Source organism: Lynx canadensis, chromosome E3 (genome assembly GCF_007474595.2).
Source record: "Lynx canadensis isolate LIC74 chromosome E3, mLynCan4.pri.v2, whole genome shotgun sequence".
Classification (NCBI taxonomy): domain Eukaryota; kingdom Metazoa; phylum Chordata; class Mammalia; order Carnivora; family Felidae; genus Lynx; species Lynx canadensis.
This window is the reverse complement of record NC_044318.1, coordinates 38,543,458-38,568,063: the sequence shown is the minus strand read 5'-3', so window position 1 is coordinate 38,568,063 and position 24,606 is coordinate 38,543,458.

Here is a 24,606-nt window from a genome sequence, read left to right as displayed (position 1 = left end):
AACGGGTTCTTGCAGCATGAACTGTTTATTCTGGTCATGCCTTTCCTTTCAGTGTTTCCCTGGAGTATCTCCACCTTAGTAATAAATGACCTTGTTTTATGAAAGGTATGAGATTTTTCATATTAGTCAGCTTCTGGCAGTAATATTTGATATCTTTGTTGGGATGCACATGACCCTGTCTAGATTCTGTGCTTTGGGCTGCTCTGACATCCACATCCAGCCATTATCAGCTTGTTACAATTACACTCATCACATGCTATAGTTTTGAGTTCTTGTTTTCGTGCTCTGTTAGGCATAATAAGTAAAACATTCTTTTAGATCAATCCTGTTAGATGTTTCTGGTGTTTGTAGTCCTGAATAACCTGTATTTAGTTTGGGTCTAGCTTTGAAGATTTAGACTGTGAATTTTTCTAAATGGCTACGAATACCTCAGACTTTGCTTAAAATCTTTCAGGGGATCCCTCTGCAGAATAAAATTCAAACTCTTAAGCTTGCAGGACTGCTGCTCGTGGTAAAGTTGGTTGTGCCCTACATGTGGGTATCCGTAAGGAGTGGAGTCCCGCCAGTTCATCTGCCCAAGCTCTAGGGCTGGTGGCGGTGGTCGGGCACTTCTCCAGTTCACTCAGAGGCATCATTTGGCTAATGGAGCCTTTGCTTAAGGCTTTTCATCTGGCTTTTGCTTTCTTTAAGCTACACTTTATTCTCTGTTCTTGTCAATATCACAGACCTGTATCTATTATGGTCCTGTTATTTAAAACCACTTGAAGTTCTCCAAATGTACTATGTGCTACAGTACTTTTCTTGTAATAATAATGAGAGCCAACATTGATTAAACATTTATGCCAGAACTTTATGGCATTATCTTACCTAGTCCTTATTAAATGAGGATAGGTCTCTTATTGCCTCCATTAAATACACCTGAGGAAATGTTAAGTGGTTTGTCCAGGATTACAGAACTATAAAATGGTGGCACCAGGATTTGAACCCAGGCTATGATGATTGGACTCTTTTTTTTTTTTTTGAGGTATAATTGATATATAACATAATAATCGGTTTTAGGTGTACAACATAATGATTTGAGACATTTATATATATATATATAATATATTCACGCACACATTGAGAAATGATCAGCACTTGTAAGTCTAGTTACCACCACATATAGATAAAATTTTTTTCTTGTGATGAGAACTTTTAAGATGTGTTCTCTTAGCAACTTTGAAAAATACAATACTGTAATTTTAACTATAGTCAACATGCTATACATTATACCCCAGGACTTATTTATCACTGGAAGTTTATATCTTTTGACCACCTTCACTCATTAAATTCAGCCCCTATCCCTGGCAACCCCTAGTCTGTTCTCATAGATTAGTTTGATTTTCTTTTTGGATTCTACAAATAGGTGAGATCATATGGTATTTGTCTTTGACTTATTTCACTTAGCATAATGCCCTCAGGGTCCATCCATGTTGTCATAAATAGCAAAATTTTATTCTTTTGTTTATGGCTGAATAATACTCCCTTGTATATATACTACATTTGCTTTATCCATCATTCATTGGTGGACAGTTAGGCTGTTTCTGTGTCTTGGCTGTTGTAAATAATGGTGCTGTGATTGTGGGGGTATAGATACCTTTTGAATTAATGGGTTTGTTTCTTTCTGATAAATACCCAGAAGTGGAATTGTTAGATTATATGGTATTTTTTTTTCTTATTCTTTTTTTTAATTCTTGAGAAACTTCCAAATTGACTTCCGTAGTGGCCACACCAGTTTACATTCTCCACCTACAGTGCAGAAAGATTTCCTTTTCTCCACGTTCTCAACCGGCATTGGCTATCTCTCTTTGACAATAGCCATTCTAACAGGTGTGAGATGATATCTCACTGTGGCTTTCATTTGCACTTATGGTTAGTGATGCTGAGCACCTTTTCATGTACTTGTTGGCTATTTATAGGTCTTTGAAAAAAGGTCATTCAAGTCCTTTACCTGTTTAATATGATTATTTTGTTGAGTTGTATGAGTTCTTGATAGATTTTGGATATTAACCTCTTAACAGCTGTATGTTTCACAGATATGTTCTGTTTCATAGGTTGCCATTTCATTTTGTGGATCGTTTTTCTTTGCTGTGCGGAAGCTTTTTTAGTTTGACGTAGTCTCACTTGTTTATCTTTGCTTTTGTTGCCTTTGCTTTGGTGAGAAATCAAACTATCATTGCCAAGACCAATGTAAGGAGCTTCCTACCTATGTTCTCTTCCAGGAGATTTATGGTTTCAGGTTTTTTGTTCAAATCTTTAATCCATTTTGAGTCTGTATTTGTGTATGATGTAAGAAAAATGGTCCAGTTTCATTCTTTTACGTGTGGCTGTTAAGCTTTCCCAGCACCATTTAGTGAAGAGACTGTCCTTTGCCCACTGTATATGCTTCGCTCCTTTGTTGTACATTAATTGACAATATATGCATGGGTTTATTTCAGGGCTCTCTTCCACTGATCTATGCATCTGTTTTTATGCCAATACCTTATTGTACTGATTACAATAGACTTTTAATCGAGTTTGAAATCAGGAAGTGTGATGCCTCCAGCTTAGTTCTTCTTTCTGAAGATTGCTTTGGCTATCCAGGATTTTTTTTAGTTCCATACAAGTTTTAGTATTTTTCTATTTCTGTGGAAAAAATGAGACTGGAATTTTTACAGGAATTACATTGACCTTAAAGATTGCTTTGGGTAGTATGGACATTTGAACAGTATCCTTGCAGTCCATGAGCATGGAGTATCTTTTCATTTGTGCCTTGTTCAGTTTGTTTCATCAGTGTCTTAAGGTTTTCAGTCTACTAGTCTTTTACTTTCTTAGATTTATTCTTAGATATGTTATTCTTTTTGATGTAATTGTAAGTGGGCGTGTTTTCTTGTTCCTTCTGCTAGTTAATAGTATATAAAAACACCACAGAGTTTTGTATATTGATTTTTATATCCCACTTCACTGAATTTATTCTAACAGTTTTTGGTGGAGTCTTAGGGTTTTGTATACACAATACGCCATTTGCAAATAGAGACAGTTTTAATTCTGTCTTTCTGATTTGGATGAGTTTTGTTTCTTGCTGAATTGCTCTGGCTAAGACTTCCAATACTATGTTGAATAAAAGTGGCAAGAGTAGGCATCCTTGTCTTGTTACTGGCCTTAGAGGAAAATCTCGTTTTTCACCACCAAGTGTAATGTTAGCTATGGGCTTGTCCTATATGGTTGAGGTACGTTCCATCTGTACCCACATTGGTGAGAATTTTTATCCTGAATGGATGTTGAATTTTGTCAAATGCTTTTTCTGCATCTGTTGAGATGATATGATTTTGGTTCTTCATTTTGTTAACCTACGTGACATTAACTGACTTGTGGATGTTGAGCCATTCTTGCCTCCCAAGAATTTATTTCCAAGGGGGACTAAATCCCCCTTGATGATGGTGTATGATCCTTTTAATGTAATGCTGGAATTAAGTTTGCTGATAGTTTTGTTCAGGATTTTTGCATGTGTGTTCATCAAGGATATTGGCCTGTAATTTTATTTTCTTATGTCTTTGTCTGGTTTCAGTATCAGGGGAACGCTGGCCTTGCTAAATAAATTTGCAAGTATTCCCTTCTCTAATATTTTTTGGAAGAGTTTGCGGATTGAGATTAGTTCTTTCTGTAAATGTTTGATAGAATTCACCAGAGAAGCCATCTGGTACTGGGCTTCTGTTTGTTGGAAAGTTATGATTACTGTCCCAATTAGCTTTACTATTACTGTTTCTAAAGTTTGTAGATGTTTTCTTGCGTGTCTAGAGATGGCCTGGGGTCACGTTTGAGGACGAAAGGCTGCTTTGGGAAGTTCACTTAAGTGGGTATTTGGTTATGTAGGATAATACGACATCTTATTCTGGAATGTGGAGCCAAACTGTTCAGCGTAGTAAGATGTAAGGATTCCTTCCCCACCCCTCAGCTGCTGCCTGACCATCACCATTGGAAGAAGTGTTGCACTTCTAGGTTGTTTCTTGTAGGTCTTTAGGGATACCAGAGACTTGGATTTGTGGAAGATAAACTTCCTAGGTTAGGTGAAACACTAGGCTTCCCAAAACCAGGTGGAATGTGGACTCAGCTACTGAGTACCCACGTCAGTACTCCTGTCTTTGACAGGAGAGTGGAAAGCATGTGTCATACAAGGACAGCAATATTATCAAAGTAAGAGTATTTTAAGAAAAAGGAATCTATAAAATGGGAATGCTGGAAAAGAACAATTAAATCATACTAAGTATGGCTAGTTATTTGTTTATTTTAGAGAGAGTACGAGCAGGGGAAGGAAGGGAGAGTGGGAATCTCAAGCAGGCTCCATGCTCAGCTCCGATCCTGATGAGGGCTCGATCCCATGACCCTGGGATCATGACCTGAGTGGAAATCAAGAGTCGCAAGCTTAACAGACTGAGCCACTGAGGTGCCCCAGGTTAGTTGTATTTTTATTTGACTTAGAAATGGCAAAAATCTCAAAGGAGAATATTGACAAAAACGTCAGAATCAGTAAGAAGGAAGCCAGTGACACATACAGGAAAAGTTATTAGTGAAGCTGAGGGCAGTCTTTGTTGTTGGTTACTACAGAAATTGGAGAAGGTTTTACTTCAGACACTAGTCTGCAGTTAACATTCCTCGCTGCTCCATGAAAGAGTTAATGTCTTCTCACTTCCCTTCCTTTGCTCATACTGCTTTTGCTTTCTTGTATGTCCTGCATCTAGATGTTAGCCTATTATTTAAAGTTGTACTTGGCTTTAAAGACCCTGCTTAGATGGCACTTACTCCACGAAGTTCGTTCCAGGTGCACAAACCAGAAATGATTTTATGTTGTTGCTTTTATCACAGCAATTTTGTACTATTCTGACAGCACTTGACGTAAATCCTCGGATATTCTCTAGTATGTGGAGCGATAGCTTTATAGGTTAAAGAGCATGTTTCATTTGGCATTATTAGTGTATACATTGTCTTGCGTATACAGTGCATACAGTGGGGTTTGCAGTGCTGGAGACGTGAGCACTGATGTACTGTCACCACAAGACGGAAGGGGGAGCATTCTTGGCAGACAGACGGATAGGTTAGAACTGTCAGTGAAGACAGAATGGGAAGATAGTGGCACCAGTTGGAGACCTGGAGACTTTTCCCAAAGCCACTGCTCCTACTCCCTCTGCCAAAAGTACTTAATGAAGCAGGAGCAAAACAACTTGACTTCATTTGCTCTCCGGTGAATCAGTCAAGTCTACACCCTAGCCATCGGGCCCAAATACTGTCCCCAAGGTGGTTTTCTATCCAGAAGACCTAGATATTTCCAGCTTCCCTTTAGTTTCATTTCTGCCAAATTCTTGAAGGCCAGAGGCTAATCCACTGAAACAGTATTTCCCTGTAGCTTGGTTTTTAATTGTGTTCTGAATTTAGTTTATATTCCTAAATGGTTTTACAAGATTTTTTTCTCCCCATGCCCTCAGAGGAAGTTATGTGTTTGTGAACCTCTCGGGTACCATTTTAGTAAATTAAGAATTCAGTTCACTGAATGATACCCCTGTGGCCTGAAAGAGTTAATACAAGTTTCTTAAGTACCTTATTAATTCCCAGGGAATAATTTATGCATTAGAGTGTAGCTTAGTATCTCGTCAGTTACACACACAGTACGGAATTCTTCCCCCCTTTGGAAAGTAGATTTGAACCTTTGAAAACAAATGGAGTTTGAGCTTAAATCTAAGGACCCTGTTTCATAAATAAGTAAACTTGGAACATTTCAGTGAGAGAAGGGGTATTGTTATAAAAATAAAGATGAAGCAGGTTCAAATCCCAGTTTAGTGGTTTACTTTGTTTTTTTTTTTTTTAAGATTTATTTATTTTTGAGAAAGTGCAAGCAGGGGAGGGGCAGAGAGGGGGACAGAGGATCCCTGTACTTTTGTGAGACTTTGATAGATTAACCTCTCTCTGTTTTTCTCCTTTCTAAAGTAGGGATGAAGCTTACATCAGAGACAGAAGAGTGGTTAGGAACTTAGTACACCTGGCTTATGCATTAAAATTTGGGTTTGTTTCTGGGTTTAACTATTGGATAGCTGTGTGACCTTCACTTAATCAACCTCTCAGACTCTGCTTTTTTCTACCTGTAAACTGGAATAATTCTAGTATCTAATACATAAAGTTGTTATGAGTAGTAACAGCTCAGTAAATGTGAGCTATTTTTATTCTTAGTATTCATTGGTAAGACTTTTGGAGCAGATCAAATGAAGTAGGAGATAGAAAGTGCCAAGTACTGTGTCTAGGAATACTGGCAAACACTGAAGAGAGGATAGCTTTTGCTGTGTTAGAGTTCCTGTTGTAAATTGCAGATGTAATAAGCCACTTCTATAAAATACCATGACACGCTTCACCTCGTTTCTTGTGTCGTTAGGCTCTGTCCCTTCTTGAGAAGGCCCTCCTCACAGTTTTGGACGCGTTAGCATAGAGTTTAAGGGGCTGGCTTGCTCTTCCTTTTGGCCACCTAGGCAGCAATATCTTGGAGGTGAACTTTACTTTTGGCATTTTGTTCTTTTCCCTTCTATATCCTCTTCTTCCTGCTTTTGCTGCCTACTTCCTAAGTCTTCCATTGCCTTCAACTGCGCTATGGTTGCAGGTAAATAAAAGCATCACGTACATAGGTGTATGACCTTGGCATTATGAGGACTCCGGTTTTGTGGTACAAACAGGGTTTTAGCTTTGTTAGACTATGGCTCATTATCAAGGGGAAAGTTATTCTTAGAGTTGCCCATCTGAAAAAGAGGCTAGCTCCTCAGGCTGCAGAGTGGACTATGCTGGGGAGGGGGAGGTAGGAAGAACTCTGATTTATAAGATGAAATTCCCCCTTGACTCTTGGACTTGAATGTGAGTGACCAGGATGTCCAGAAAGGAGGAACTGCCCTGGTATTTTTCCAGTAGGGACCAGCTATGTGGAGGCAGATAGAGGACTGAAAGTAAGGAATATGGACAAGTAGTCTGTAGTTAAACCTGCCTTTTGGGGCCAGAGCACACATACATTAAGATAGCCTCCTGGGTTGGTAGATGTCCAAGGGGTTTACTCCTTGGGCATTGTTGGGCTGTTCATGAAGTAGTAACAGGAGGATGAAGAGTGACTGACTTGGGGACTTCATATATCCCATGTTTTTTTCCCTTAATTTTTATTAAAAGGTTGTTTTTTGTTTTTATTTTTTAACATTTATCTAGTTTTGAGAAACAGAGCATGAGCGAGGGAGGGGCAGAGAGAGAGTAAGACCGAATCGGAAGCAGGCTTCAGGCTCTGAGCTGTCAGCCCAGACCCAGACATGGAGCTCGAACTCATGAACTGTGAGACTGTGACCTGAGCCGAAGTCGGACGCTTAACCGACTGAGCCACCCAGGCAATCTTCATATATCCCATGTTTATGGCATTTTTTAATGTAGCACAGTAATGAACATTCATGATGTTGGTGGTGTATAGGTGAAGTGCCCCAATAATAGTAAGTTTGGTTTGGGATGGGGTAACTTATTTTGAGTCAATCCGTATATAATGGATCAAAGGGAAAGAGAGACCCCCAGACCAGCAGATAACATGATCTAAAAGAGGTAATAGGATGACTATGCCACAAAGGAAGAACTGGTCGTTTGGCAGTGAGCTCAGAATCAAAAACTTTTTTTTGTCGTTGTCTGTTGAGCATTATCTTTTGAAGAAGGATTGATCTATTGGAGACGGCATTCTAGGGCAGGCATATACTCATAGTAGAATACATACATGGTACCAGACTTCAAACAAGAGCAAATAACTTCTTTGTCATGATTCCATTCTCCTGGGTGCTCATCCGATATTACTCGTTCTCCAGTGTAACTCACCAGTGAGGACCGATGACGGTGATCAGAAGTATTCAGTGTTCTCCCTTTCTGGCAGTTTTTCATTGTCTTGTAAATGACTAATAACGTTGAGACCATGTCACTTTGCTTTTATAGACTTGATTGCCTTTCACTTTGTTAGCCCTGTTTGTTTAAGGTATTTTTCCTGAGTCTGATCGATTCTAGAATTGGGCAAAGGTCTCTGGGCCATAAGACTGAGGATCTTATCCTCACTGCTGCTGTGTGTGGCATTTGGGTGTGGCCAGCTAGCCTTTTCTTAGTGATGTCTCAGCTGTTTCCTCTATGCTTGCCAAACACGTTATGCTAATTTTGCTCCATTTTATAATGCTAAACTTTTTACCTGTTTGTTTATTCACTTCTCACAGTTAATCATGCTTGTGGAAGTTGGCTTGAATCTTTAAAAAATTAGACCATTAGAATAATCAGTTTTTCCCCTGTTAAAAGTGAAAGAACAGTTTTGCTTCTGAGGAAGTTGGCTTCAGTTGGTTTTTAGTTTGGGCTTGATGTTAAGAGTTACAATAAACACAGTTAGTGACATCTGGTTGCTGCAAGGGTCAATAATGTCTGATACATAGATATCTATTGTGTATTAATATACCTTAGTTTCCTTGGATAAACTGAAAGCTGCTTGGTAACTGCCTAAACAGCAGTTATTCTAAGAGTCTGTTGCCATTGTTTTTAATGGGGTAGTCTTGTACTTTCATGGATTGCTTAATCTTAAAAACCAGATGGTAGTTGTAGCAAAATTTCATAAAGATTTTATGTCCTGTGTTGTGCTATCAGCGAAAAGCATGAGAATTTATTAACTGGGAAAGTTAAACATTACCCTATCTCAATGAGAAAACAAGCATATAAATTAGAATAAAAATTGATGAATCATTTTACTTACCTAATAATTTACTGTCATTACTCAAAAGGAACACAAGGTGGCAAGTAGAGAATAATGGACCTTTGCACTATTGTGTTTTATGAAGAGAAAAAGGGAGACAAGTCATGGAAAATAGTGCAAAATAACATAATTATAAATCCAAGTATTAGTGATTACAATAAATGTAAGTAGACTAGATGATTCAGTTAAAAGACAAAGTTTCTCAGATTGGATTAAAAAACCCCAAAATTCAATGGAGATGCTAGGTTTACAAGAAGCATAACTAAAACATAAGCAAACAGAAAAAAAAAATCCACAGAATTATATTTCAGCTTATTCTAATCCAAAGAAAGTTGGAGAGAATGGTAAAAGGCATTAGTAGAGATGAAATCTCTACACAGTGGTAAAATGTTCACTTTATCAGCTATAAGAACTTAGGTACCTAGTAACATTGCTGCAAATTATATAAATAAAATATACAGAAACACGAAAATAGCCAAATTCCCACTCCTGAGGGAACTTAACACACCTTTCTGAATATAGCAGACAGAAAATTCAGAAAGATGTAGGTGATTTAAAGATCATGAATAACAAGTTTGACCTAATAGGCATACATAAAACATTACACTTCCTGTATAACCGATTTTTTCCAAGCACATATGGAACATTTGACATTGGTTATGTATAAACTGTAAAGCAAGTCTCAACAAATGTTTGAAATCTTAGAGTATGTTTCCTAACTATAGTAGAATTATGCTGAGAATAATCAAAAGATAAGAAGTAAACCCATATGCCTAAAAATTAAGGAATATACTTGAAAACATCTTATAAATTAATGAAGTTTTTTTAAATTTTTTTTTTTTTCCAACGTTTATTTATTTTTTTGGGACAGAGAGAGACAGAGCATGAACGGGGGAGGGGCAGAGAGAGAGGGAGACACAGAATCGGAAACAGGCTCCAGGCTCCGAGCCATCAGCCCGGAGCCTGACGCGGGGCTCGAACTCACGGACCGCGAGATCGTGACCTGGCTGAAGTCGGACGCTTAACCGACTGCGCCACCCAGGCGCCCCAATGAAGTTTTAAAAAGCACTGGAAGGATGAAAAATTGTCATTTAAAAACCAAAAAAAACACCCCAAGATAACAACAAAACAAACCCAGCTCACTGTGCTGCTGAACATAGTAACTAAAAACTGTCAGTTTTTGAGTATGTTTATCTTAATGCCTAAATATTTGATATTTCTATATTCCGGAGAGCCTCCAGTATTTTTGAAAATTTTCTTTTCCCTGGATGATCTTAAGTTGGATTAGAAAAGTAAGTCTCTGAGCCAATGGGGAGAAACTCCTTCCTGCTGGTGGTAAGAGGGTGTGTCATGACTAGGAAGCCTGTGGATTTATTAGAAACAGGACATGTAGGGGCACCTGGGTGGCTCAGTCGTTTAAGCATCCAACTTTGGGTCAGGTCGTGATCTTGCTGTTTGTGAGTTTGAGCCCCGCCTCAGGCTCTGTATTCAAAACGCAGAGCCTGGAGCCTGCTTTGGATTCTGTCTCCCTCTGTCTCTCTCTGCCCCTCCCCCACTAGTGCTTTGTCTCTTTCAAAAATAAATGTTACAAAGAAAATTAAAAAAACCTAGGACATGTATATATACGCTGGTTTTCATTCATTGTCTGTGTCCCCTCTTTTTATTTGCCTTGAACTGGAAGACCTACTGAGCCTATAGTGTGGTTCAGACAGGCTGTAGTAAATTATTTCTACTTCTGTATTTAAATAATGGTAACAGGCACGTTGAGGCTCTCAAATATACACAGGTTTGGGATTTAACTACCCTTTTTCATTTCCATTTCTGAGGAAAAAAGAGACATTTTCACATGGCTATGAGTTGTTGGTCATCTAGAGAAATCTACCCACCACCCCCTCCTGCTTTTTCCTTTTCCAAGGTTTGAGTAGCATGAAAAGATTCAGGCATTCCCTGCTTCTTGTAAGGAAATGAATACAAGCCTGTGTTTTTAAAGAGTGAGAATCTAAAGCAGAACAGACACCAGGTTGAAGAAGAAATTTGTCATGTCATGGATGCAGGAACATGTATATATGGGAATACAGTATTTTGTTGGACTAGAGAGCCTCTGCCTTAAAGAAAAAGTGTAGAAAGGTGTATTAAGTGTCCGGTAGATATGTGTGTTTCTGGTGATGGGGTCCCATTGGCTCATTAGTTTTTAAAAAATTTTCCAGGTTGTTCCAATGTATAGTTTCTTTTCCTGAGGCAGTCTCTCTAACTTGTTTCCTGTACTGTCATTGCTACCTTTTTTGAGTAGAGGCAGGGTATGTAAGTGATGTAAATGATAGCATGGAAAAACTCAAGAACTATTAAGTAGATTATATCCTTTTTTTTTTTCTTTCTTCATCTTAAAGTGCCTTACTTAATCCTGGGTCACTACTTAGAAAATTTAATGGCTATCTTTCATTTTGGCATTATTTTGAAACTTGATGACATTTAGAATAAAAATTCATATAAACTTCATATTTGGATTTATAAAATATAAGGAATATGATCCTTGTTTTTTTAAATAACTATAACATAAAGAAAATAATAACTGAGATAAAAGTTACATTTATACTTAAAAAAAAAACTTTTTAAAGTTTATTTCTTTTCAAAGAGAGACCGTTTGAGAGAGTGTCAGAGAGAGGAGACAGAATCCCAAGCAATGAAGAGCCCAATGTGGGGCTTGGACTCAAGAAACTGTTAAGTCATGACCTGAGCTGAAACCGAGAGTTGGATGCTTAAGCTGAGCCACTAGGTGCCCCACATTTATACTTGTTACAATTAACTCATATTCTATGTTTCTACTCTTGGTAAAATTCAAAAAAATATTAGTTGTGCCCTGTGTAGTTTCCTTAATGGTTCACCCCAAAATTGCCTATTTCTGCATGCCCAGTAGGGCTGCCCACCAATTCCCAGACCTGTGATAAATGATATTTCCACTCTGTCATGAACAGAAAGCACAATAACTGGATTAACACAGACCATGAGAATCATAGCTACAGGGGTTGTGGTTGTCGTTATTGGGTGAAGGACAATTCACCGTGGATTCCATACAAATGGTGGTTAGAGGAAGCAGTGTGATGTACTTGGGCAGGTGTGTTGTGTCGTCTTGCATGGGGTGTGTTTTCCCTATGGCACCTCGTATAGTCCTTATGATTCCATGAGGTTGGAGATGGGAAACCAGGCCACAGTGAGGTCGACCGACTTCTTCAAGTAATACATGTCATGGTAGAACTGGGCTTCGAATGAATATTTTAGACTTCTATATATTTCATCAAGATTTAGATGATTTTTTAAGACAAAAAACCAGGACTGTGGACAAACCAGGCCAATATGAGTTGATTTTAGGCCTTATGTTTATGTTTGGAAAATTGAATATAAGGAAAAGGCTGTTTTTGAAATACTGTTTTTCATTGGTACTGATGATCATCCTAGAAATTAATTTTCTGGGAAAAATGTTGATAAAAGCAACATCATAAAAGTTAAATTTAACAGTCTTCATATTTTATTGCAAGAACATATTTAGTCATTTAATGCTTTAATAGCTCCTGAAAAAAATTAAGTCAGATGATCAGTCTATTTTTTTCATGTATATCAGAGTCGCACAATTATTAAATCACATACAGTTAATTACATTTCATTGGGAATTCATATCGACTTTATAAGTCTGGAGTAGACTGTTTAAATAACCCTGCTAGCTAAGGCATTAACCCTTGGCCTTATTAAAAACATACCCCGAAGGATAAGGGCAAAATATGATTGACTCTGCTGTGCTTAAATGAAATAGAATGAAGCAAAGTTAAACAAGGAAACTGTTGGACTATGTTTATTTGATTGTGTAAAAGAATTCTTGCTGCTGTGCTTAAAAATAAACCACCAGACAACAATGTAGAGATCTTTTTCAACTTAGGAAAAAGCCCATGTAAGTTGAAAGTATCATTTAAGTCCTGATAAGCCCATGTAAGTTGAAAATATCATTAAGTCAAGAATGTATTTAATACACCTACCCTATCAAAGGTCCTAGCTCAGCCTAGCCTTCCTTAATGGCGCTCAGAACACTTTTGTTGGGCAAAATCATCTAAGAAAAAGCCAGTTTTATAATAAGGTGCTGAGTATCCCATGGATCCCAACGGTATCATCGGATACCGTTCTGAAGGTGGAAAATGGTTGCGTGGGTACAGAATGATTTTAAGTGTATCAGTCGTTTACGCTCATCATGGTGCTGCTGATGGGGAGCTGCCGCCTGCTGCCCGGAGTCACAGGAGAGAATCCTACTGCAATCGCTAGCCTGATGAAAGAGCAAAACGGAAAATTTGAAGTGTGTTTTGTACTGAATGCATAGGGCTCTGAACCATCGTAAAGTTGAAAAATCCTAAGTTAAGTGATCCTAAGTCAGGAACCGTTTGTATGTGTAAGTGGTCTACTTTCTAATCATATAAGTAAGTCTTCATTTATTTTCTCCTTTTCTTTGATTAAACTGGAATGGGACCTGTCTGGCCACAGCTATTACTTTTGAGTCATGTTAGGTGATAATTTCATTGATAATATTGATATGCAGCAAGGTTTTTTAAAAAAAAATGTAACAAGATTTCAGAATATCTCCTATCTAAAATTTGATCATGAAAAATAAATTTTTTTTTAATGTTTATTCTTGAGACAGAGCACGAGTTGGGGAGGGGCAGAGAGAGAGAGAGAGAGAGAGAGAGAGAGAGAGAGGGAGGGAGGGAGGGAGGGAGGGAGAGGGAGACACAGAATCCGAAGCAGGCTCCAGGCTCTGAGCTGTCAGCACAGACCTGATATGGGGCTTGAACCCAGAAACTGTGAGATCATGACCTGAGCAGAAGGAAGACGGTCAGCTGAGCCACCCCGGTGCCCCAGCTTTGTTGAAATAGAAATGAGTTGTCATTCACATAGGTAATGGAGTTACTTTTAAAATATAGACCTCTGTTGGTGAAAATGTACCATTTGTCATTTGTACGTTTTAGTCCCAACACATCTTCTGTCTCCAGTCAGGTTCCTCTTCTGTTCTCTGCATCCAGTCTTCCCCATTCTTCTCATTGTGCAGGTGCCTTTCATAGGAGAAAGAGAAGCTGCTGGTGGGCATATCCTCATTTTCCTACCTACCTGTCCTCAAGTTGATTCATTTAGGCCACTGTCCTCACTGTTGATACTTTAAAAGTTAGAAACTATCCCCTGAATTAAATTCGTCATGTCCAAATTCATCATCCGTTAAATCTGTTGTATGCCTTCCATATTACCTTCACATGTTGAAGAATGGCAAATTCTTCACATGTTGCAGAACATTCCCAGAGTCATCCTCTAGAGGGTATTTGATCGAATAATTCTCTTTCTGTCTGGTTCTGCAAAGTTAAAAAATCACACTGTTGTCCCAACGTTCACAGCATTTCTTCACCCTGCCCTTGCCTCCCCATTCCTCACGAGCACTGCACTGTGTGAGTAGGACACCGCATAGCCCTTATGGAAGGCAGTTCCTGATGACTAACACTGCTGAAAAAGGGAGTTCATGACCTTGTAGAGTAGGAACCCCCATGTCAGTCCCATTGAGTTTTACAAATGTACTCCGTAAAGATCTTCTAGGGATTCACAGTCTATCTGTCTGTAGGTTTTGAAAATGGACATAGCGTCATCCTGTGCCTCTTAAATTTTTTAGCCTTTTTTTTTTTCCTTTGGTGAAACACAGCACAAATAAAGTGTATAAAGCAGATGTGCATTTCAACGCACTGTAAAATAAACACCTGTTACTGTTCTTTAAAGATTAAGGCAGGTATTTCTTGAGTTTATCCCCAAATTCCTCTATTTTGATTCAAACATGTTAGGAGGCTGCCGTTTATTTTAGCGTCTGAGATTAAGTCCTTGTCTGTTTTCGCCAGTCCTTGGATTTTAGTTTCCTGTTTCTCGTGTTTAGTTTTCTGTATGTATTCTGAAGATTATTTTCCTTGACCAAATAAGTAGGTGTAGAGAGTTACCTGTTTTCCAGAATTGTTTGTTACAATGTAATGTAACTAAAGAAACTTTTTTCATTTTTTTAAAACCTAATTTTATTCTTAGATTCAGTTTCTCGGTGCTAATTTTAGTAGCTATAATTTGCCATTCTTTTATACACATGGTGCCTGTCTTTTCATCATTTCCTTTAAAAACCTGAGCTCAGGGGCGCCTGGGTGGCGCAGTCGGTTAAGCGTCCGACTTCAGCCAGGTCACGATCTCGCGGTCCGTGAGTTCGAGCCCCGCGTCAGGCTCTGGGCTGATGGCTCAGAGCCTGGAGCCTGTTTCCGATTCTGTGTCTCCCTCTCTCTCTGCCCCTTCCCCGTTCATGCTCTGTCTCTCTCTGTCCCAAAAATAAATAAAACGTTGAAAAAAAAATTAAAAAAAAAAAATAAAAACCTGAGCTCATTAGAAAAATACCTGCTTGGCTACCCTAATCTTTAAATTTTTTTTTCTTAATGTTTATTTTTGAGAGAGTGTGAGCAGGGGAAGAGCAGAGAGAGAGGGAGACACAGAATCTGAAGCAGGCTCCAGCCCCTGAGCTGGCAGCATAGAGTCCGATGCAGGGCTCGAACTCACGAACCGTGAGATCACGACCTGAGCCGAAGTTGGCCGCTCAACTGACTGAGTCACCCAGGCGCCCCATTGGCTGCCTTAATCTTTTCAAGTATCTCTTCCACTTCTTTCTCCTTGAAATCATGTGTTTACGTCAGAATTTGGTCTTTCACAAACTCTGGCACACCTCTTGTTTTACATGTTTATATTCATGGTCTTAGAGAATGTGACATTTTGTTTTTGTGTTTTTTTTCTCTTCACCTCTTTATCAGGCTTTTTCCTCTTGTGTTTTTCTTCTCTGTCCACCTTTGTTTCTCTCCCCCTCTTCCCTTCCTGTCAGCTACTCTAACTTGAACGTGACAAACACAACAACAACAAAAGCACAAAATCAAGTTTTTAGACCAATGGCACAATTGCTAGATAACCTATAGCTGTGACCTTGAGGGACTAAAGAGATAGGCCAACTGATTTTAATGAGTAAAGAGTTAGGAACGTGTTTTAGAATGGCCTGATAGGTCACATGCTATTATGTGACCACCGAGCATGTCTTCTGCAATGACAGTACTGTCTTGAAAACAAAGATAAACCGTGAACTTTCTGTGCTATTGGAGTTAGGATTTGGGAGTAAGCCTATCTTTTCTTCCCCATTCATGCTGAGTTACGTTTAGACGTATTTCTCATTTATATTTGCTTTAAAAAACTATATAGTAACACGGTACAGTATAATAAAACTTTAAGCCATTAATGATACCTGTAGATTGATGGGTAAGCTTTTCCCATTCATCTCTGAATGAAGTACTAGAAGTGGTGATCTTGGACAGTTTGTTTAGATAGTAAGTTATTTTTTAAGGAGGGAGAATATCTGGAACCATGAATCTAGTCATTACGGTGTTCTTTCAGGCTTCCAGCAGGAGTTAAGGTATGACTCATAAAAAGGTTTTTCTATAAAAGTCTCAGAATTAAGTGTTGTCTGGAGTTACTGTGCACCTAGAATTTTCTGTAGGATCGAAGATTGTAGCATTTCTGAGCATTGAGACTGATTTTGAAAATTAAGCCAATTGATACTCATTCTCTGGAGGACTTGGTTTCTGAGATCTTTATATGTACCCACACTATAGTAAAAGCAAATTTACCCTAGATGGGGGCGCCTGGGTGGCTCAGTCGGTTAAGTGTCTGACTTCGGCTCAGGTCGTGATCTCACAGTTCATGGGTTCGTGCCCTGTGTTGGGCTCTGTGCCGACAGCTCAGAGCCTGGAGCCTGTTTCGGATTCTGTGTTTCACTTTCTCTCTGCGCCCCCCCCCCCCCGTGCTCTTTCTGTCAAAAATAAATAAACATTTAAAAAATGACAGCAGGGGTGCCTGGGTAGCTCAGTCAGTGAAGTGTCCAACTTTGGCCCAGGTCATGATCTCGTGGTTTATGACTTTGAGCCCTGCGTTGGGCTCTGTGCCAGCAGACCGCTCAGAACCTGCTTCGGATTCTGTGCCTCCCTCTCTCTCTGCCCATGCCCCCCTCACTCATGCTCTCTCTCTTTCTCTCTCTCAAAAATAAATAAACATTAAAAAAATTAAAAATATATGGGGCGTCTGGGTGGCTCAGTTGGTTCAGCGTCCGGCTTTGGCTCAGGTCATGATCTCACGGTCCATGAGTTCGAGCCCCACGTCGGATCTGTGCTGACAGCTCAGAGCCTGGAGCCTGCTTCGGATTCTGTGTCTCCCTTTCTCTCTGCCCTTCCCCTGCTTGTGCTCTGTCTCTCTCTGTCCCTTAAAAATAAATGTGAAAAAAAAATTAAAATTCATTCTAGATGGAGCCAAAATGTGATGGATCTTTAAGCATTTAATAAAAGGATTAAACATTTAACGAATAAATTTTTCTTTCCAGCTGCAAATAAGGACTAAATAATGATTGATGTAGATAAGAATATGGTACACTCATTTCTAAGGCACAGTGTGTAACGTTAGTACAGTTTTCCCCAGAAACTTCTAAATTAGAGCCCCGGTTTTCAGACTGATCTCAGGAGTTCAGGAGTTACAGGAGTTTTCTCAGGCATCACCTGGTGGGGGAAGGAATACAGGTAAGCATGTGTGTTAGGGGTCAACCTTGTTCCTCTGGTTTGCAGCTCTGGTTTTCTCTTATTTATTTGGTTCTGTATAAAAATGTAAGATTTTTATGAAATTTTTTTAAGGTTTATTTTTGAGAGAGAGAGCGCAAGTGGGGGAGGAGCAGAGGGAGAGGGAGGGACAAAATCCAAAGCAGGCTGTAGGCTCTGTGCTGTCAGCACAGAGCCCGACAAGGAGCTCAAACCCACGAACCAGCGAGATCATGACCTGAGCCGAAGTCGGATGCTTAATCGACTGAGCCACCCAGGCGTCCCCACAATGTAAGATTTAAAGAAAGGTTTGCTTTTGTAAAAAAGAAAAGTTGAAAAGTTAGTGTAGTGGGCTTTGGCATCTGTAACTTTCTGTCCAGAATGGTTTTTCTCGTATCTTCTGGTTCTTCTTGCATAGCTGCCTTTTGTCCCACGCTGGGCGCAGGCCTAGGTGCAGCAGTCTGCTGGAAGCCGTCCGTTACCGTGCCGCTTAGGTTTTCCCCCATCGCAGAACTCATTTTGGAGACACACTGAGCTCAAGGGATGGGCGTGGGACCCACCAGGTATTGGGTGTCCCATTTAGTAATTCTCTGCAGGTTCCAAGGGAAGACAGCCTTTCTTCGTGGACTGCCGCTGGTGCACAGGCTGCTGAGTGGCCTCCCTCTGGGCTGTGTGGGAGAGCTACTGGATGGAGGGAGCACCACCAGGGGGCACGAGCCTTCATGCCACTTGGGAATGTGGGTCCCGCCCAGGCAAAGGCCTTTCACTCAAGGGCCGTTGACGAGGACCGTGCGTGTGCGCATGCTTGCTCACTGTGTGGTGTTTTTTCCACAGAGAATTAACAAGTAGGAGCTATACTGTTGGCCATAGTTAAAAGAATTAGAGTCTAGGCTTATAGTTTTTAACTTTAAAATTATTTTGTTTGGCTTGTTTGTGATAAGTTTATTTTGCACCTGGCCAGGAATACTTTGAAATAAAACATTTTGAATACCTTCTTGAAAAGTCTGTTCTTAGAACAGGATTACTATGTGGTCTGTTAGTACTGCTGACATTATTTATACCCCAGAGGATTTGGGGCTCGAGGTTTGAAATATCTCCAGGACGCTAGAGCAGATGTGCCAGTTCCTGACCAGTTCTTGCCCCCACTGTTGCCTTTACGGCCTTACTTTCAGGAGTTGAGCACTTTCAGGACAGTGTCTTTAGGCTTTGTGGAACTCTTCGGGGATGCTTCTGTTGAGGGCATTCTGGAGGTCACTGTAAGAAGGAATCATATTCAGTAATTAAGCCTTCGAGGTAGGAATTCGTACTGCAGCTGTGACCCTTAGGGTCTTAGGGCAAATTGAGGAGGGTCTTGGTTGGGCTGAGTGAATTTTGAGGCTTGTGCCTTGCCGCTGGGGTTTTTGTCCTCCTTTATAGCAACACTTTCAAAAAGAAATTTTATAAACAAAATATAATAGCGCTTCGTACATTTTAAATCTGGTTGACTTGGTAAGCTGTGTGACATTAGGAGCAGGAGGAGAAGTGTTCTTACTCTTCAGTGGCCTTCGGCAATCTTAGACTGCAGGGAGCGCTTGTTAGTATCCAACTACTTCTGTTAGTTTGCTTCTTTACTGTGAGAATATAGACTTCAAGAGGGTTAGAGGTCAAGTTGGTTCAGCGTTAAGTTTTTCTCCTGCGGAGTACCTGCCAGAGTACACAGTTTGTCGAATGAGTGAATGGAGCTCCTGGGTTAAGGAATTTTCAATGATGGCTGGGGCTGATTGTCATTAGATCAGGTGTTTTAAAGCAAGTAGATGTTAAAGGAACACTGTTATGCAAATGTGTAGCTCTGGGGTAACCTGTTCAAATGCTAGGCTTATAACCTTAATACGTGCAGTGTGCATGAGTGCGCCTACACACCCACACCCACACCCACTCAACCACCCCCTTAGGGGAAAATTAGGGAGTGTATGTCGAAAGACGTTCAAATCAATGTAACCAGATCTTTCTTTACATTCTCTTTTAATACTAGACCTTTTTAAATTTATTGACAATCTGCTATATAAACCACTGCTGAAGATGGCTGTTGAAACAAACTTTGCATTTTTGTGTGCTTTAGAACACGTCGAGAATATGCGACAAGCTAGTGCTGTGTTGATGGTCCCGTTTTGTCACCTGCTCCAGTGCTGTGGCTGCATCGCCACCACCCGGCGATGGGAGCAGTGGGACAGTGCCTTAGCAGGGCCCCGCCCCAAAGGAACAGAAGAGTGTCCTCAGGAAATTGTGAGCCCACTAGGGATGAGCGGAGGCGTTCCTTTGGGGAATTGCCATATTGGAAATGGTTCTCCCTATGTGTTATATGATGTATTTGACACGGAGGAGCAAGTCAGTATGTTTGAATAGCTAGGCCTCCAGTTGCCATTTATAGACTGTGTTGAAGAAACAAAATGGTGAGTTGAAAGTCCTATCTGTGGTGGTCCCACTAAGGTGGAATTTGAAGTGACATTGTAAGAAATTTAATGATGGTCAAAAGATAATAAACATATACCAAAAATCTTAGAAAATGTGTATAGCATATCTGTTACTGTAGTTGTTTCTATATTAAAATAATTTAATGGAAAAACCTCAGTTGAATTAGTACTAATTTTCTAAACACTTATGGTGAGACTAATTGTTTACCTTGTAGTACCTGATACTTGTTACTATTTGTTACTTAAACTTTGAACCTACTCTTTGTCCCACCTACTGGTGGGTTCTCTTAACTTGTATTTTAATTTCCTAATCTGGTCTCTTCCTTCCTTGTCCCCCCCCCCCCATTTCCTGTACCTTCTGTGTCCATCCTTTGCCTGCTTTTTGATTGATTCTGTTTAAATCTACAAGTGGATTGTCTTATTTACTGACAAATGTCATAAGCAGTTTCAAATAGGATAAGTGCAAAATGTGCTTCCAGACGAACTTGCCTGTAGCTGCCTACTTTCCAGAACTGTTGGCCAGAATCCTCCTTTGGTCATGCAAAGTATATAAGGTCTTTTGTATTTTTACTAGACAAAAATTATAATTTTTGATTAGTACACCTGAGCAGGTTTTTTAATCTCAATTTCAAAATGACTAGTGAATTTTTCAGGATGATTATTTAAAATGCTGTACTGATAATAGATACCAAAAGTAAGCGATATGTACAAACTTGTGGAATCTATGGCTTTCTGTCTAGAATGGTTTTTCTTGTATCTTCTGGTTCTTTTAAAAAACCTGTTTTAAGTATTCTAGGTGTATACCTTGGAGCAGATTAATTTTTCAATGGCAGTCCTCCTCTTCCTTACATTGAGTTATGTCTTGGTAGTACTCTTTATTGCACACACTCAGACCTAAAGGACTTAAGGTTTATTACTGCAATTTTAGAGCAGGATGCAAAAGAAAGGAAAGGAAAAGAAGTTTCCTTACTGAAGGGACCTAGTTGTAATAGCATTCTGATCTGAGGACTACACTGTGATAAATAACTCTTACTGTAGAACCTGGATGAAATTAACCCTGGGAGAGTGTATGTATCCCTGAGGCATTAGGTGGCTGATTATGACTTGGTGTAAACTGTTCTGATACAGTGGAATGCCCAGATGTGTGTGTGAGCTGAGTGTAATCTGTTTTCAAATGGAGTGCACAGATGTGTGTGAGCTGAGTGTAAATGATCTGTTTTCATACGGTGGAATGCACATGTGTGTGAGCTGAATGTAATTGAGCAGTGTTTTCACATGGTGGAGTGCACATGTGTGTGTGAGCTGAGTGTAATCTGTTTTCACACAGTGGAGTGCACAGGTATGTGTGTGTGAGCTGAGTGTAATTGAGTAATGTTTTCACTTGGAGTACACAGGTGTGTGTGAGCTGAGTGTAATCAGTGTTTTCACACAGTGGACTGCACAGGTGTGTGTGTGAGCTGAGTGTTTTTGATCAATGTTTTCACACGATAGAGTGCACAGGTGTGTGAGCTGAGTGTAATTGATCTGTTGTCACATTGAGTGCACAGGTGTGTGTGTGAGCTGAGTGTAATTGAGCAATGTTTTCACACGGTGGAGTGAGCAGGTGTGTGTGTGTGTGTGTGTGTGTGTGTGTGTGTGTGTGTGTGTGTGTGTGAGCTGAGTGTAATTGCAGCCTGCCTTTACCTTTCCTTGACTGTCTCTTTGAAGACTCTTCTTGGAAAGGATTTATCTAACACCCAGTTAACTCTTACTTGAGTAGGATTTTGGTGATTGTTTGAATATAAATATGCAGTGGCAGAGAATGTATACAAAACCAAATTCATAATATTTTTGGGTTTACTATATCTGAAAAATGCTGTTTTTCCATATCTTTCTGATACCTTTACAAGCTTCATTAGAATACTAAGGTCTAAAAACTTTTTTCAATGTTAATTATTTTGAGAGAGTTCGTGAGTGAGCAGTGAGGGGCGGTGCAGAGAGAGGGAGAGAATCCCATGCAGGTTCTACACTGTTAGCACAGAACCCGCTGTGGGGCTTGATCCCACAAACCTTGAGATCATGACATGAACCAAGATTAAGAGTTGGACACTTAACCCATTGAGCCACCCAGGTGCCCCTAAGCCTGAGAATGCTTTTTGGAATGTAATCAGGGGCGCCTGGTTGGCTTAGTTAACAGTCCAACTTTGGCTCAGGTCATGACCTCAATGGTTTGTGAGTTCAAGCCCCACTTCGGGCTCTGTGCTGACAGCTCAGAGCCTGCAGCCTGCTTCAGATTCTGTGTCTCCCTCTCTGCCACTCCCCCATGTTTGTGTGCTCACACACTCTCCTCAAAAGTAAAAAACAAACAAAAAAAAATAAAATTTTTTTATTAGTTTTTTTCTTTTCAGACTTCTGAAGGAATACACAAGATTTAGAATGCATTAACGCTTTGCAGTGTGAAATATTGAAACATATCACTAAGGAAAACAATAATGATTGAAAATTGCAGGAATATATAACCAGTTTTTTTTTCTTGGAAGACATTTTCCTGTACCATCTAAAAGGTACTTGTGGGGACTGTTATCCTTTTCTTTGACAGTTCTCCATGCTTATTTTACTAGACTTCTAAGAACTTGGATAACTTTAGGAAATATTTGTAACTTGTCATCTAAATTTTCGTTACTCATTTAAATTATTTTGAGATAACGGTACATTACAGAGAGATACTCTGCCTTTTTTTTTTTTTTTAACCAAGTTTCTCTCAATGGTACCATCTTGACAACTATAGAACAATATCCTATCCAGGATGCTGACATTGATACAGTCAGGATTGAGAACATGCCCATTGCAAGGATTCTTCCTGTTACCCCCTCTAGCCACACCCATTTTCCTTCTGCTGCCCTCAGCACCACTCTTGGCAACCACTAATACGTTAATATTTTGTCACTTCAAGAATTAGATACAGGGAGTCATACACATCGTAGCCATTGGGGTTGTCTTTTTCTGCTCAGCATAATTCTTTGGAGGTTTATTCCAGTTGTTGTGTATATCACTGATTTCATTTTATTGTTGAGTGTGGTCCATGCTATTGATGTGTGAGTTTGCTTAACCATTCACCCTCCAAGGGCATCTGAGTTGTTTCATGTTTTGGCTATTACATGTAAAACTGCTCTAAACATTTGTGTTGAGGTTTATTTTATTTTTTTGCCAATCTCATTTTTCTGTGACAAAAATGGGCTTAGGGATATAAATGTTAATTGTATGTTAGATGAAGTTTTAATGTTTGAGAAACTTTTTCTGAGGTGGCTGTGCCTTTTTATATTGTCAGAAGCATTGAATGAATGATTAGTTTCTCCACATCCTCATCAGCATTTAGTGTTGTTTTACTTTAGCCATTTTGATAGGTGTGTAGTGATACTTCATTTGGATTTAAATTTATATTTCCCTAAGGTTGAACATCTTTTCATTTGCTTGTTTTTCTCTCATGTGTCCTTTATGGGGAAAAGTCACTCTATATCTTTTGCCGTTTTCTAATTAGTCTTTCAGTACTGAGTTTTGAGAGTTTTTAAATGTTTGCTTGTTTATTGAGTGGGGTGCAGGAGGGGGAGAGAGAAACGCAAGCAGATCCCATTCTGTCACCGCAGAGCCTCATATGGGGTCAATCCCACGAGCTGTGAGATAATGACCTGAGCTGAAATCAGGAGTCAGATAGATGCTTGACTGACTGAGCCACCCCAGGCATCCCCAAAAGTTCTTGATAGATTTTAAATACTAGTGTTTTGTCAGCTATGTGGTTCACAAATATTTTCTCCCACTGTATAGACTCTTTTCATCCTTGTAACAGGGTCTTTTGTAGAGCAAAAGTTTAATTTTGGTGAAATTGAATTAATCAATTTTCCTCTTCTGGATCATGCTTTTGGTGTCAAGTCTAAGAACTTGTTGCCTAGCTATAAATCCTGAAGATTTTCTCCTGTATTTCTTTCTCCTAAAGTTTTAGAGTTTTCTGTTTCACGTTAAAGTCCATGATCCATTTAGAGTTAATTTTGTATATTGTTGAGGTTCAGTTTTCCACCTGTGGATGTCCATTTGTTTCAGCACCATTTGTTGAAAGGTTTGTTTTTTTTTTTTCCCTCCTCTCATCAAATTGCTTTGTACCATGACAGAGATCAGTTGGGATACATTTGCGAGTCTGTTTTCTACTTTGTTTCATTGATCTATGTGTCTATGAACCAATATTATACAATCTTTGGTTACTGTAGCTATATAATTTTTTTTTCAAGTTAACATACAGTGTAGTCTTGGCTTCAGGAGTAGAACCCAGTGATTTATCTCTAGCATATGACAACCAGTACTCATTCTGAAAAGTGCCCTCCTATTAATGCCTGTCAACCATTTAATACCTCCTTCCCTACAACACTCAGTTTGTATGTATTTAAGAGTCTCTTATGGTTTGCCTCCCTCTGTTTTTATCTCTTTATTTCCCTTTCTCTGTGTTCATCTGTTGAGTTTCTCATACTCCATCTATGAGTGAAATCATGTATCTGTCTTTGACTGACCTATTTCCCTTAGCATGATACTCTCCATTTGTATCCACATGGTGCATATAGCAAGATGTCCTTCCTTTTCATTGCTGGGTAGTTTTCCATTGTTTATATATACCACATCTTTTTAATCTTTTCATCAGTTGATGGACATTTGGGCTCTTTCCTTAATTTGGCTA